Below are 14,374 nucleotides of genomic sequence, written 5' to 3'. Positions count from 1 at the left end.
GGGCAAGAAAGAATGGTGATAGCGAGAAGCATCACCGTATTAAGAATTTCATAAGAGGTGGTGAAACTCTCACGACATTCTTGACATAAAAGATGGTAATACTCCAATGTAAAGAAGAAAAATTGCTGGATAGCAAGGAACTCAAGGTGTAACACAAATCAAGAACAAGTTTGTGTTAAAAGGAAGGTAAGGATGTTGTCGATGGTAACTCAAATTAACAAGGAACGAGAATGGCACTTATCATCAAGAATCCCATTGATATCCTGGAAGGAGTCAAAATGTTGATGTTGATCATGACAATTTGTTGTCGATAGGATCCAGGAAGTAATTGAACAGCGACTGCATCAAGCAAAAGGACAGATGCATCAAAAGACTATTGGAGCCACAGATACGATACAAACTCGGGGTCAAGTTTGTTGTTCGAGGTGAAACGATAAGAAGAGAAAATTGATGAAAGCTTAGTTCATCGATGAAAGTTGTGCTCCGGGAATAAGGACCAGGTAGCACAGTCAAGGTTTACCATGATGATGATGTAGTAGTAAATCAGCTGGGAATGACTTGAAGGATTATTAAACTCGTAAGAAATGAAAATTCCTGAGAGTTATTGAACTGGAGTGCGGAAACGATTCACTTATCGGTGGTCTCGAGTGAAATAACTCAGAACCCCGGGGGGGGGGGGGAATCTGAAATCGGTGAGAAGCAATACTAGATGAAGCCTCATAGGAAGCAACATAGTTCTTTGATATTCTTGAGATACTGGAGGGTATTACTCGAAGGAAGATCGACATAGGGGTTGCGGGGATGTCTTGATCCGCAGAAGACAAGTGTTTTCACTTGCTTGAGAAATGGGATCAAGTAGAAAATATGGTCAGAACCACGATTGCAAATGATCAATTCACAGATACCAGACGATATCATATCAAGGAAATACTTATTATTACAAGAAGCTTCCATGTTAGGATCTACATCATGTCCATGGGCATGAACACAAGTTCAAGGTTCACTCCCACTTCTTCAATGTATAACCTTCCATTCACCTCTCGCTGTTCGAAAATGACATTAGTTGTTGTAGCGACCAGACCTCAAATAGTCTGATCTCTGTGCTCCGGTGTCATCCCTGGATCAGTAATGCTGACACCACACAGTACTCGGAGGATTTATAGCAGAGTAGCAATCACACACTTATTACATTGAGTGTCTCAAAAGAGAACTTAATACAATAAATATGGCTTAAGGCCATCTAATAATGATAACAGCGGAAGGCTTGGAAGATAAGTGAGTCCATCAACTCCAACGGCATCATTGAGTATAGAACCACGACCTAACACTCCTTATTCGTCGTCTGAAAAGTCTGCAACATTAACGTTGCAGCCCGAAACGGGTCAGCACATGGAATATGCTGGCAAGGTAACACATAGAGAGTAATGCAAAGGAAATAGCTATACTATATGCATATTTGGCTGGTGGAAAGCTCTATGGTTACAGTTTTGCGTAAAGCCAATTTTTCCCTACTACAAAGGAATAAATTTATTTAACTATCATGGTAGTTGTTAAACATTGAGAATGGTTGACAGCATTCTCAATCCCAATTAAGCATCATCATTAAACATAACCCAACAAAATTAATTTTAGAGTAACATGTTGAGATTCACATGAAAATCCAAGTACTAGATACTCAAGATGTCCATAACTGGGGACACGACTAACCATGATTAGTTTATTACACTCTGCATAGGTTTGCGCACTATTCCCCACAAGACTCGATCGCTCCGTTTGGTTTCTCGCACTACATGGCGTTTGAGAAGACGGATGACCGAGACATAGTATTTCAGAAGCGCTAGCACCTTATGATCGGGTAGACCGTACCACCTATATCCCCTACATCTGCTAGTCTACCATTGTAAGAGTTCGCACAACTTAGTCAACTATGCTAGAGCCCATAATAGCTTGTGGCTGCACAAGGAAGTTTCTAGTATGAATAGTCTCATGATCCCTTTGAGCCTGGGTGGCGGTCCAAAAGAAAACAGGCAAGTCCTGGAATACCCAGGTGCCTCAATCCACCCAGATGTGTATTTAAGTTGCCACCTTAGATAAACCATTAATTAACAATCTCACATCTGTCATGGATGTCACTCACCCAATCCACGTCTACTAGCATATCATGGCATAATAAGCAAACGTAGAAGTAACTCCCAAAGGTTTGATAATAAACAGGTAATAGGTACTACCTCATCTACTTCCCATCCCACAATTTAATTAGATCCTATTCATGCAATGTGTGAGGATTGATCTAATGCAAGAAAACTGGGTAGTAGAAAAGGTATGAGCAAAGTGTTACTTGCCTTGCTGATGATCCGCGAAACCTAACGATTCAAAGTAATAGGCGGCGCACTCCGGGTATTCTATCGCAGACAAACAAACAAGCATACAATAAGTACTCATCTAATGCACAGGTAAAAGTCAAATAAGAGATCTAACCAGAAGGTTCAACATAAGAACTCCGGTTGGCAAAAAGAATCAAATCGAACGAAGCAACGAAAGTCAAACGGCGATAGAAAACAACTTTGTTCTAGTAATCTGGATCTAGGGCAAATTTTTACAGTGGCAAAAACTTGTTTAAGTTGGTTAAACGGATAGAGGGTTTCGAGACGAAACTCTAGGCGCTTGAATCGCCTGATTCCGTTAAACGAGCGAAAAGTTACACTAAAACGAAAATCGGATCAGGAATCACGATCAGAAATATCGCGGATTTAATCCGAGAAAAAGAAAAAGGCATACACTCGCTAGAATGAACGAACGGACGAATGCTCGCAATTTAAATAAACCGAATAAACCGATCTATTAAAAAAACCGAAACTAAAAAAACCCGACGAAAACCGATCTTTTTTTAACGATGGCACGGAAGTCGAGGCGGCGGCGGTGTCCGGCGGCGGCGGCGGCTGGGGCAAGCGGCTAGGGCGGCGGCTGGGCTAGGGTTTTCCCCAGGTGGGCTGCCCCGGCTTATAAAGCCCCCCCTCGGGCCGGAGTCCTAGTCGGACATGGCCCGTAGGTCGGTTCATTTTTTTAATTATTCCGCTCGGAAGAAAAATAAAAATAAATACTAAACGGACTCCAAAAATTTGGAAATAAATTTTCACGGGCTTGTAAAATCAAGCCGCACAAGGTGAACATTTATTTGGGACCTAAATGCAATTTTGGAAAACGCACATTTTTCCTAAATTCAAATAAAACACCGAAAAACTCCGAAAAAAAATCTTATTTGATTTTATTATTAAATCCTCAATATTTCTTTATTTTGGTAAAGTCATTTTATTCCCTCTCTCATATTTTTGTAGTATAAATAATTGATGATAAAATAAATAAAATCAAATGATCCTATTCTCAAAATTTGAGGAAACTCAAATATGAAAATAACGAAATCCCCAACTCTCTCCGTGGGTCATTGAGTTGCGTAGAATTTCTAGGATCAACCAAAATGCAAAATAAAATAAGATATGCAATGATGATCTAATGTATAACATTCCAAATTGAAAATTTGGGATGTTATAGTTGTTGAAAGTTTTACCTGGTGCAATACCAGATAATTATGACCCGTGAAATCTTTTGTGTTCACATGGATTAAGGAAGGCATATGTTCAACCCGTCAGGGTATCATGGAAACATATACCACAAGCTTCAATAGTAAATACCACCAGCTCGAAAACAGAGCATGGTTGAGAAAACAGAGGATACAATTTATTAAAGGCTTTGTATATCCGTGGAAAGGCTCAAAAGGTTATTTGAATATGAAGGACACTGTCGGATAATAATCCAACAACAAGTCTAGTGGTCTACAACGGAGCTGATGTGAGTATCGGTACTCTATCAAAGGAAGAATGAATGCAAGTGCATCGGATTATAGAAACAACTGACTAACACAAAGCTCAAATGCAAAGGAATTATGAATTCCAAGACAAGGGATCAGAAGCAATGCTTTGATTAGGGATGGATAAGTTGAATAGCCTTAGGGGTACAATCGACGAAAATTTGATTGGTCGAGATCCAGCTCATGTTTAAAATGATGTCTGAGCCAGAAGGATGAATTCTAGGATTCGACTGAGGAATGCCAGAATCCTCAACATATTGAATCAACAGACTTAAGATAATAAAGACAAGGGATGTCAATAAGATTACGAGACTTATGGGATTAATCATAATGCTAGCAAACAAGAATTTCAAGATCAATAGGCTGCTCAGGATTTTCGGAAGATCAAATGGTATTTCGAAGACTTTTGTGAAATACATGAATCAACTAGGGATGAGCGGATTCTTGGTAAGTGCGAGGAATTATCCATAGGGGCATTCAGGCAGCAAAGAACTGCAAGGCAATAGACACAAAGGATTCTCGGAATATCCGAAGTATTTCAGGGTATCTTGTAATAACAAGACCAAATTGGAAATGAAGTTATACATGACAAGTGTATGTAGATTCCCGTAGGGATTTATCGGTGGTATGGAATTGCAACGGCGAAGGGCACAAGGGTCTGGAGGAAACATCGAAGAGTATCTTCAAAAATTTTAGGTGCAACAGCCGATCATCTGTAATAAGGGGCTCTCCGGAAGGAAGTAATTACGAGAAAATAGAGGTAGAGTTAGCAAAATCTTTTAACCCGATAGAAGAGAGATCAGAATCCCAGAGTATAGATGAGGAATAAAAGATCCTAATACCACCCAATGGTGACGTGGGCCCGTAAGCCGCACATCCATGTTAGTTAGAAGTTTTGCAATGACTAGACTCAATTCGGCCAAGGAGTTTGAAAGGGGGATTCCTACAGGCAGTCGGCTCTGATACCAACTTGTGACGCCCCCGATTCAATCGTACACTAATCATACACGCAAACGTGTACGATCAAGATCAGGGACTCACGGGAGGATATCACAACACAAATCTACAAATAAAATAAGTCATACAAGCATCATATTACAAGCCAGAGGGCTCGAATACAAGAGCTCGATCATAGACGAGTCAGCGGAAGCAACAATATCTGAGTACAAACATAAGTTAAACAAGTTTGCCTTAAGAAGGCTAGCACAAACAGGGATACATATCGAAAGAGGCGCATGCCTCCTGCCTGGGATCCTCCTAAACTACTCCTGGTCGTCGTCAGCGGGCTAAACATAGTAGTAGGCACCTCCAGTGTAGTAGGAGTCGTCATCGACGGTGGCGTCTGGCTCCTGGGCTCCATCATCTGGTCGCAGCAATCGGGTATGGAAAGGGGAAAAGGGGGGAGCAAAGCAACCGTGAGTACTCATCCAAAGTACTCGCAAGCAAGGAACTACACTACATACGTATGCATTCGTACCAAATGGAAAAGGGGTAACATATGTGGACTGAACTGCAGAATGCCAGAATAAGAGGGGGATAGCTAGTCCTACCGAAGACTATGCTTCTGGTAACCTCCATCTTGCAGCATGTAGAAGAGAGTAGATGGTAAGTTCACCAAGTATCATCGCATAGCATATTCCTACCCGGCGATCCTCCCCTTGTTGCCCTATTAGAGAGCGATCACCGGCTTGTATCTGGCACTTGGAAGGGTGTGTTTTATTAAGTATCCGGTTCTAGTTGTCATAAGGTCAAGGTACAACTCCAAGTCGTCTTGTTACCGAAGATCACAAGTATTCTAATAGATTAACTTCCCTGTAGGGGTGCACCACATTTCCCAACACACTCGATCCCCTTTGTCTGGACACACTTTCCTGGGTCATGCCTGGCCTCGGAAGATCAACACGTCGCAGCCCTACCTAGGCACAACAGAGAGGTCAGCACGCCGGTCTAAATCCTATGGCGCAGGGGTCTGGGCCCATCGCCCGTTGCACACCTGCACGTTGCGAACACGGCCGGCGAGCAGACCTAGCCTCCCTTATACAAGAGCAGGCGTTCCAGTCCAACCCGGTGCGCGCCGCTCAGTCGCTGACGTCACGAAGGCTTCGGCTGATACCACGACGTCGAGTGCCCATAACTGTTCCCGCGTAGTTGGGTAGTGCGTATAGGTGATACGTCCATTTTGCATCATGCTTTTATATCGATATTTATTGCATTATGGACTGTTATTTCACTTTATGTCACAATACTTATGGCTATTCTCTCTTATTTTACAAGGTTTACATAAGGAGGGAGAATGCCGGCAGCTGGAATTCTGGGCTGGAAAAGGAGAAAATATTAGAGACCTATTCTACACAACTCCAAAAGTCCTGAAACTCCACGGAACGTCTTAAAATAAATAAAGAAAAATCCTCGTCAAAGATGAAGGCGAGGGGCCCACACCCTGCTCACGAGGGTGGGGGGCGCGCCCCCCCTTAGGGCGCGCTCCCTACCTCGTGGGCCCCCTAGTGGCTCTCCGACGTCCATCTTCTCCTATATGAAGTCTTTCGATGAGAAAAAAATAAGAAGGAACTTCTCGGGACGAGACTCCACCGCCACGAGGCGGAACCTTGGCGGATCCAATCTAGAGCTCCGACAGAGCTGTTCTGCCGGGGATACTTCCCTCCCGGAGGGGGAAATCATTATCATCGTCATCACCAATGTTCCCCTCGTCGGGAGAGGGAAATCTCCATCAACATCTTCACCAGCACCATCTCATCTCCAAACCCTAGTTTATCTCTTGTATCCAATTCTTGTCTCAAAGTCCGGGATTGGTGCTAGTAGGTTGCTAGTAGTGTTGATTACTCCGTGTAGTTGATGCTAGTTGGTTTATTCGGTGGAAGATCATATGTTCAGATCCTATATGCATATTATTACCCCTTTGATTATGAACATGAATATGCTTTGTGAGTAACTATGTTTGTTCCTGAGGACAAGGGAGAAGTCTTGCTATTAGTAGTCATGTGAATTTGGTATTCGTTTGATATTTTGATAAGATGTATGTTGTCTAGCCTCTAGTGGTGTTATGTGAACGTCGACTACATAACACTTCACCATTATTTGGGCCTAGAGGAAGGCATTGGGAAGTAATAAGTAGATGATGGGTTGCTAGAGTGATAGAAGCTTAAACCCTAGTTTATGTGTTGCTTCGTAAGGGGCTGATTTGGATCCACATGTTTCATTCTATGGTTAGGTTTACCTTAATACTTTTGTTGTAGTTGCGGATGCTTGCAATACAGGTTAATCATAAGTGGGATTCTTGTTCAAGTAAGAACAACACCCAAGCACCGGTCCACCCACATATCAAATTATCAAAGTACCGAAGACGAATCATATGAACGTGGTGAAAACTAGCTTGATGATATTCCCATGTGTCCTCGGGAGCGCTTTTCCTATTATAAGAATTTGTTCCGGCTTGTCCTTTGCTACAAAAAGGATTGGGCCACCTTGCTGCACTTTATTTACTTTTGTTACTTGTTGCTCGTAACAATTTATCTTATCACAAAACTATCTGTTATCACTTATTTCAGTACTTGCAGAGAATACCTTGCTGAAAACCGCTTATCATTTCCTTCTGCTCCTCGTTGGGTTCGACACTCTTACTTATCGAAAGGACTACGATAGATCCCCTATACTTGTGGTTCATTAAGTCTCTTTTCTGGCGCCGTTGCCGGGGAGTGTAGCGCCTTTGGTAGGTGGAATTTGGTAAGGAAAATTTTATATAGTGTGCTGAAATTTACTGTCACTTGTTACTATGGAAAGTAATTCTATGAGGGGCTTGTTCGGGGTATCTTCACCCCATCCAGTAGAGCAAAGAGTTTCTCCTCAACCTACTGATCCTATTGAAAATGAAATTCCTTATGAGTATCCTTCGGGTATGATAGAAAAACTGCTAGCTAATCCTTTTACAGGAGATGGAACAAAGCATCCTGATGAACACCTAATATATGTGGATGAAGTTTGTGGATTATTTAAGCTTGCAGGTATACCCGATGATGTTGCTAAGAAGAAGGTCTTCCCTTTATCTTTGAAGGGAGACGCATTGATATGGTATAGGCTATGTGATGATATGAGATCATGGGACTATAAAAGATTGAAAGTGGAATTTCATCAAAAGTATTACCCTATGCATCTTGTTCATCGTGATCGCAATTATATATATAATTTCTGGCCTCGCGAAGGAGAAAGCATCGCTCAAGCTTGGGGGAGGCTTAAATCAATGTTATATTCATGCCCCAATCATGAGCTCTCAAGAGAAATGATTATGCAAAATGTATATGCTCGGCTTTCTGATAACAATCGCACCATGCTCAATACTTCTTGTGCTGGCTCTTTTATGATGAAGACTATTGAATTCAGATGGAATTTATTGGATAGAATTAAACGTAACTCTGAAGATTGGGACCTCGACGAAGGTAAAGAGTCAGGTATGACACCTTAGTTTGATTGTGTTAAATCTTTTATGGACACCGATATTTTCTGTAAGTTTAGCACTAAATATGGACTTGACTCTGAGATAATAGCTTCTTTCTGTGAATCTTTTGCTACTTATGTTGATCTCCCTAAGGAGAAGTGGTTTAAATATCATCCTCCCATAGAAGTAAAAGTAGCTGCACCTATTAAAGTTGAAGAAAAGATTGTCACTTATAATGATCCTATTGTTCCTACTTCTTATGTCGAGAAACCACCTTTCCCTATTAGGATAAAGGACCATGCCAAAGCTTCAACTGTGGTTCGTAAAAGCAATATTAGAACATATACACCTCCTGAGAAAGTTAAAGTTGAACCTAATATTGCTATTGTTAAAGATCTCTTGTCTGATAACATAGATGGGCATGTTATTTATTTCTGTGATGAAACTGCTAGAATTGCTAAACCCCGTGATACAGATAAACCTAGACCTGTGGTAGGTATGCCTGTTATTTCTGTTAAAATAGGAGATCATTGTTATCATGGCTTATGTGATATGGGTGCTAGTGCTAGTGTTATACCTCATGACTTATACAAAGAAATTATGCATGATATTGCACCTGTTGAGTTAGAAGATATTGATGTCACAATTAAACTTGCTAATAGAGATACTATTTCACCAATTGGAATTGTTAGAGATGTTGAAGTCTTGTGTGGGAAAACTAAATATCCTGCTGATTTTCTAGTTCTTACTTCTCCGCAAGATAGCTTTTGTCCCATTATATTTGGTAGACCCTTCTTAAATACTGTTAATGCTAAGATAGACTGCGAAAAGAATGTTATTACTATTGGCTTGGATGATATGGTTCATGAGTTTAATTTCTCTAAATTTAGTAAACAACATCGTGAGGAAGAATTGCCTAGTAAGGGTGAAATTATTGGTCTTGCTTCTATTGCCGTACCTCCTAGTGATCCTTTAGAACACTATTTGCTAGATCATGAAAATGATATGTTCATGAATGAAAGAAGGGAAATAGATGAAGTATTCTTTAAACAGGAACCTATTCTGCAACACAATTTGCCTGTTGAAATTTTAGGGGATCCTCCTCCACCCGAGGGTGATCCCATGTTTGAACTTAAACCTTTGCCTGATAATCTTAAATATGCTTATCTTGATGAAAAGAAGATATATCCTGTTATTATTAGTGCTAACCTTTCAGAGCATGAAGAACAAAGATTATTGAAAACTCTGAAGAAACATCGTGCTGCTACTGGATATACTCTTGATGATCTTAAGGGCATTAGTCCCACTCTATGTCAACATAAAATAAATTTGGAAGCAGATGCCAAACCAGTTCGTGATCCTCAATGACGTCTGAATCCTAAAATGAAAGAAGTGGTAAGAAAAGAAATACTTAAGCTCCTGGAGGCAGGTATAATCTATCCCGTTGCTGATAGTGAGTGGGTAAGTCCTTTCCATTGTGTCCCTAAGAAGGGAGGTATTACTGTTGTTCCTAATGATAAAGATGAATTGATTCCACAAAGAATTATCATAGGTTGTAGGATGGTAATTGATTTCCGCAAATTAAATAAAGCTACTAAGAAAGATCATTACCCCTTACCTTTTATTGATCAAATGCTAGAAAGATTATGCAAACATACACATTATTGCTTTCTAGATGGTTATTCTGGTTTCTCTCAAATACCTGTATCAGCTAGAGATCAATCAAAGACTACTTTTACATGCCCTTTTGGTACTTTTGCTTATAGATGTGCCTTTTGGTTTATGTAATGCACCTACTACCTTTCAAAGATGCATGATGGCTATATTCTCTGACTTTTGTGAAAAGATTTGTGAGGTTTTCATGGACGAATTTTCCGTCTATGGTTCCTCCTTTGATGATTGCTTGAGCAATCTTGATCGAGTTTTACAGAGATGTGAAGAAACTAATCTTGTCTTGAATTGGGAAAAGTGCCACTGTATGGTTAATGAAGGTATTGTCTTGGGGCACAAAGTTTCTGAAAGAGGTATTGAAGTTGATAAAGTCAAGGTTGATGCTATTGAAAAGATGCCTTGTCCCAAGGACATCAAAGGTATAAGAAGTTTCCTTGGTCATGCTGGATTTTATAGGAGGTTCATTAAGGACTTCTCAAAAAAATTCGGCCTCTGACTAATTTATTGCAAAAAGTTATACCATTTGTCTTTGATGATGATTGTGTAGAAGCATTCGAAATACTTAAGAAAGCATTAGTCTCTGCACCTGTTGTTCAGCCACCTGATTGGAATTTACCCTTTGAAATTATGTGTGATGCTAGTGATTATGCTGTAGGTGCTGTTCTAGGGCAAAGAGTTGATAAGAAATTAAATGTTATTCATTATGCTAGTAAGACTCCTGATAATGCTCAAAGAAATTATGCTACTACTGAAAAAGAGCTTTTAGCAGTTGTATTTTCTTGTGATAAGTTTAGATCTTATATTGTTGATTCTAAAGTAACTATTCAAACTGATCATGCTGCTATTAAATACCTTATGGAAAAGAAAGATGCTAAACCTAGACTTATTAGATGGGTTCTCTTGCTAAAAGAATTTGATTTGCATATTGTTGATAGAAAGGGAGCTGAGAACCCCGTTGCAGACAACTTGTCTAGGTTAGAAAATATTCTTGATGACCCACTGCCTATTAATGATAACTTTCCTAATGAACAATTAAATGATATAAGTACTTCTCGTAGTACTCCATGGTATGCTGATTATGCTAATTATATTGTTGCTAAGTTTATACCACCTAGCTTCACATACCAGCAAAAGAAAAAGTTCTTCTATGATTTGAGACATTACTTTTGGGATGACCCACGTCTTTATAAAGAGGGAGTAGATGTTGTTATTAGACGTTGTGTACTTGAGCATGAACAGGAACAGATCCTACGCAAGTGTCATTCCGAGTCTTATGGAGGACACCACGCTGGAGATAGAACTGCACATAAGGTACTGCAATCTGGTTTTTATTGGCCTACTCTCTTCAAGGATGCCCGTAAGTTTGTCTTGTCTTGTGATGAATGTCAAAGAATTGGTAATATTAGTAGACGTCAAGAAATGCCTATGAATTATTCTCTTGTTATTGAACCGTTTGATGTATGGGGCTTTGATTATATGGGACCTTTTCCTGCCTCTAATGGATACACACATATTCTAGTTGCTGTTGATTACGTTACTAAGTGGGTAGAAGCTATTCCAACTAGTAGTGCTGATCACAACACTTCTATTAAAATGCTTAAACAAGTTATTTTTCCGAGGTTTGGAGTTCCTAGATATTTAATGACTGATGGTGGTTCACACTTTATTCATGGTGCCTTCCGTAAAATGCTTGCTATATGATGTTAATCATAGAATTGCATCTCCTTATCACCCACAGTATAGTGGTCAAGTAGAGTTGAGAAATAGAGAGCTCAAATTAATTTTGCAAAAGACTGTTAATAGGTCTAGAAAGAATTGGTCTAAGAAACTTGATGATGCATTATGGGCATATAGAACTGCATACAAAAATCCTATGGGTATGTCTCCGCATAAAATGGTTTATGGAAAAGCATGTCACTTACCTCTCGAACTAGAACATAAGGCATATTGGGATATTAAAGAGCTTAACTATGATTTCAAACTTGCCGGTGAGAAGAGGTTATTTGATATTAGCTCACTTGATGAATGGAGAACCCAGGCTTATGTAAATGCCAAGTTGTTTAAAGAAAAACTTAAAAGATGGCATGACAAAAGGATCCAAAAGCGTGAGTTTAATTTTGGTGATTATGTATTGCTATACAACTCTCGTTTAAGATTTTTTGCAGGAAAATTCCTCTCTAAATGGGAAGGCCCCTATGTTGTCGAGGAGGTCTATCGTTCCGGTGCCATAAAAATCAACAATTTCGAGGGCACAAATCCGAAGGTGGTAAACGGTCAAAGAATTAAACAGTATATCTCAGGTAATCCCATAAATGTTGAAACCAATATTATTGAAACCGTAACCACGGAGGAATACATAAGGGACACTTTCCGAAACGTTTCAGACTCCGAAAAGGAATAGGTATGTGGTATGGTAAGTAAACCGACTCCAAAACAATTTTTAAGGCAATATTTCTCTGTTTTGGAATATTTAGAAAAATAGAAAAATAAGTAGCAGTCCGGGAAGGACATGAGGGCCCCACGAGGGTGGTGGGCACGCCCTACCCCCCTGGGCGCGCCCCCTACCTCGTGAGCACCTCGTGTGCCTTCTGGACTTCATTTTCTTGCACGATACGTATTTTGGTCAGTAAAAATTCATTATATAACCTCCCGAAGGTTTTGACTCCCGTATCACGCAAATATCCTCTGTTTTCGTTTCGAGCTGTCCCGTTGCAGATTAGATCAACATGTCTTCCCAGGATTCGGAAGGAGAAAGCTATGTGGATGATTACTTAGCAAATCCCAAGGTCTATGGAGATGTGGAACACGATGGATGGACCATGGAGGAATAAGAGGACTATGAACCCAAGGGGATGGAGGAGACGAGATCAGATGAAGATGAAGCACCATTACCTCAACCTGGGGACATGCACGTGGAGTTCAAAAAGTGAAGTCTCCCTGATAGGGTAAAGAAACCCAAGTTTGAGTTTATCCCTTTTCGTCTCTTGCAGGAAAATAAGCAGGACCTATGCAAAAATATATTAACCCTAGAGTGGGAGATTGATGATCTGAGGGATCAAAATGCCGTCCTCAAGCGCAACTTAAAGAAGAAGCCTAAGCCATCAACTAAGCCAACATCACCACCACCTTCTTCACCGACAACAAAGAAGGAGATATAATCACACGGGTATGGGCACTCCCCTTGACAACAAAGATTAGTGTTGATTCAAGGGCTTGATTATTTTGCCATGATCTTGGATGAATAAAAGAAAAAGAGAAAAGAATAAAAAGAAACAAAAAGTTCATATTGATCTTAGTGAGAGTAATGACTTCACATAGAAAGAGTATGATGATTAAAAGTTGTTGGGAGTTGGCAGACATATCTTTGGTCATTGTTGCAATTAATATGAAGTAATAAGGAAAGAGAGGTTTTCACATATAGATATATTATCATTGACATCTTTTATGATTGGGAGCACTCATTAAAATATGACATGCTAAAGAGTTGATGTTGGACAAGGAAGACAACGTAATGAGTTATGTCTTTCTTATATCTGAGATAAAGTATGTTGTCATGGATCCTCTAACTTGTTGAGCTTGCCTTTCCCCCTCATGCTAGCCAAATTCTCGGCACCAAGTATAAATACTACTTGTGCTTCCAAAAATCCCTAAACCAGTTTGCCATGAGAGTCCACCATATCTACCTACGGATTGAGTAAGATCCTTCAAGTAAGTTGTCATCGGTGAAAAGCAATAAAAATTGCTCTGAATATGTATGATTGATTGGTGTGGGAGAAATAAACTTTATATGATCTTGTGATGTGGAAGTAATAAAAGCGACAGCCTACATAATAAAGGTTCATATCACAAGGGGCAATATAAAGTGACGTTCTTTCGCATTGAGATTTTATGCATCCAACCATAAAAGCTCATGGAAACCTCTGCTTCCCTCTGCGAAGGGCCTATCCTTTATCATTATCTTCTACCTTATGCAAGAGTCATGGTGATCTTCACCTTTTCTTTTTCATTTTATCCTTTGGCAAGCTCAGCATGTTGGAAAGAACATGATATATATATATATATATATATATATATATATATATATATATATATATATCTAATTGGATGTAGGGGAGCATGAACCATTATTGTTGACATTACCCTTGAGGTAAAAGGTTGTGGGGCAAAACTATAAGCCCCTATCTTTCTCTGTGTCCGATTAAAACTCCGTAACCACAAGTATTGCATGAGTGTTAGCAATTATGGAGGACTAAATGGGAGTTGAGTATGTGGACTTGCTTTTTAGCTCTGACATAGACTCTTTCCGATGTTATGATAAATTGCAGTTGCCTCAATGACTGAGATTATAGTTTGTCGGAGCCCAATAAGGTTTATGATTTATACTTTTG

The sequence above is a fragment of the Triticum dicoccoides genome, chromosome 3A (genome assembly GCF_002162155.2).
Source record: "Triticum dicoccoides isolate Atlit2015 ecotype Zavitan chromosome 3A, WEW_v2.0, whole genome shotgun sequence".
Taxonomy (NCBI): domain Eukaryota; kingdom Viridiplantae; phylum Streptophyta; class Magnoliopsida; order Poales; family Poaceae; genus Triticum; species Triticum dicoccoides.
The sequence above is the reverse complement of the archived record's forward strand: the minus strand, read 5'-3'. Positions refer to the sequence as shown.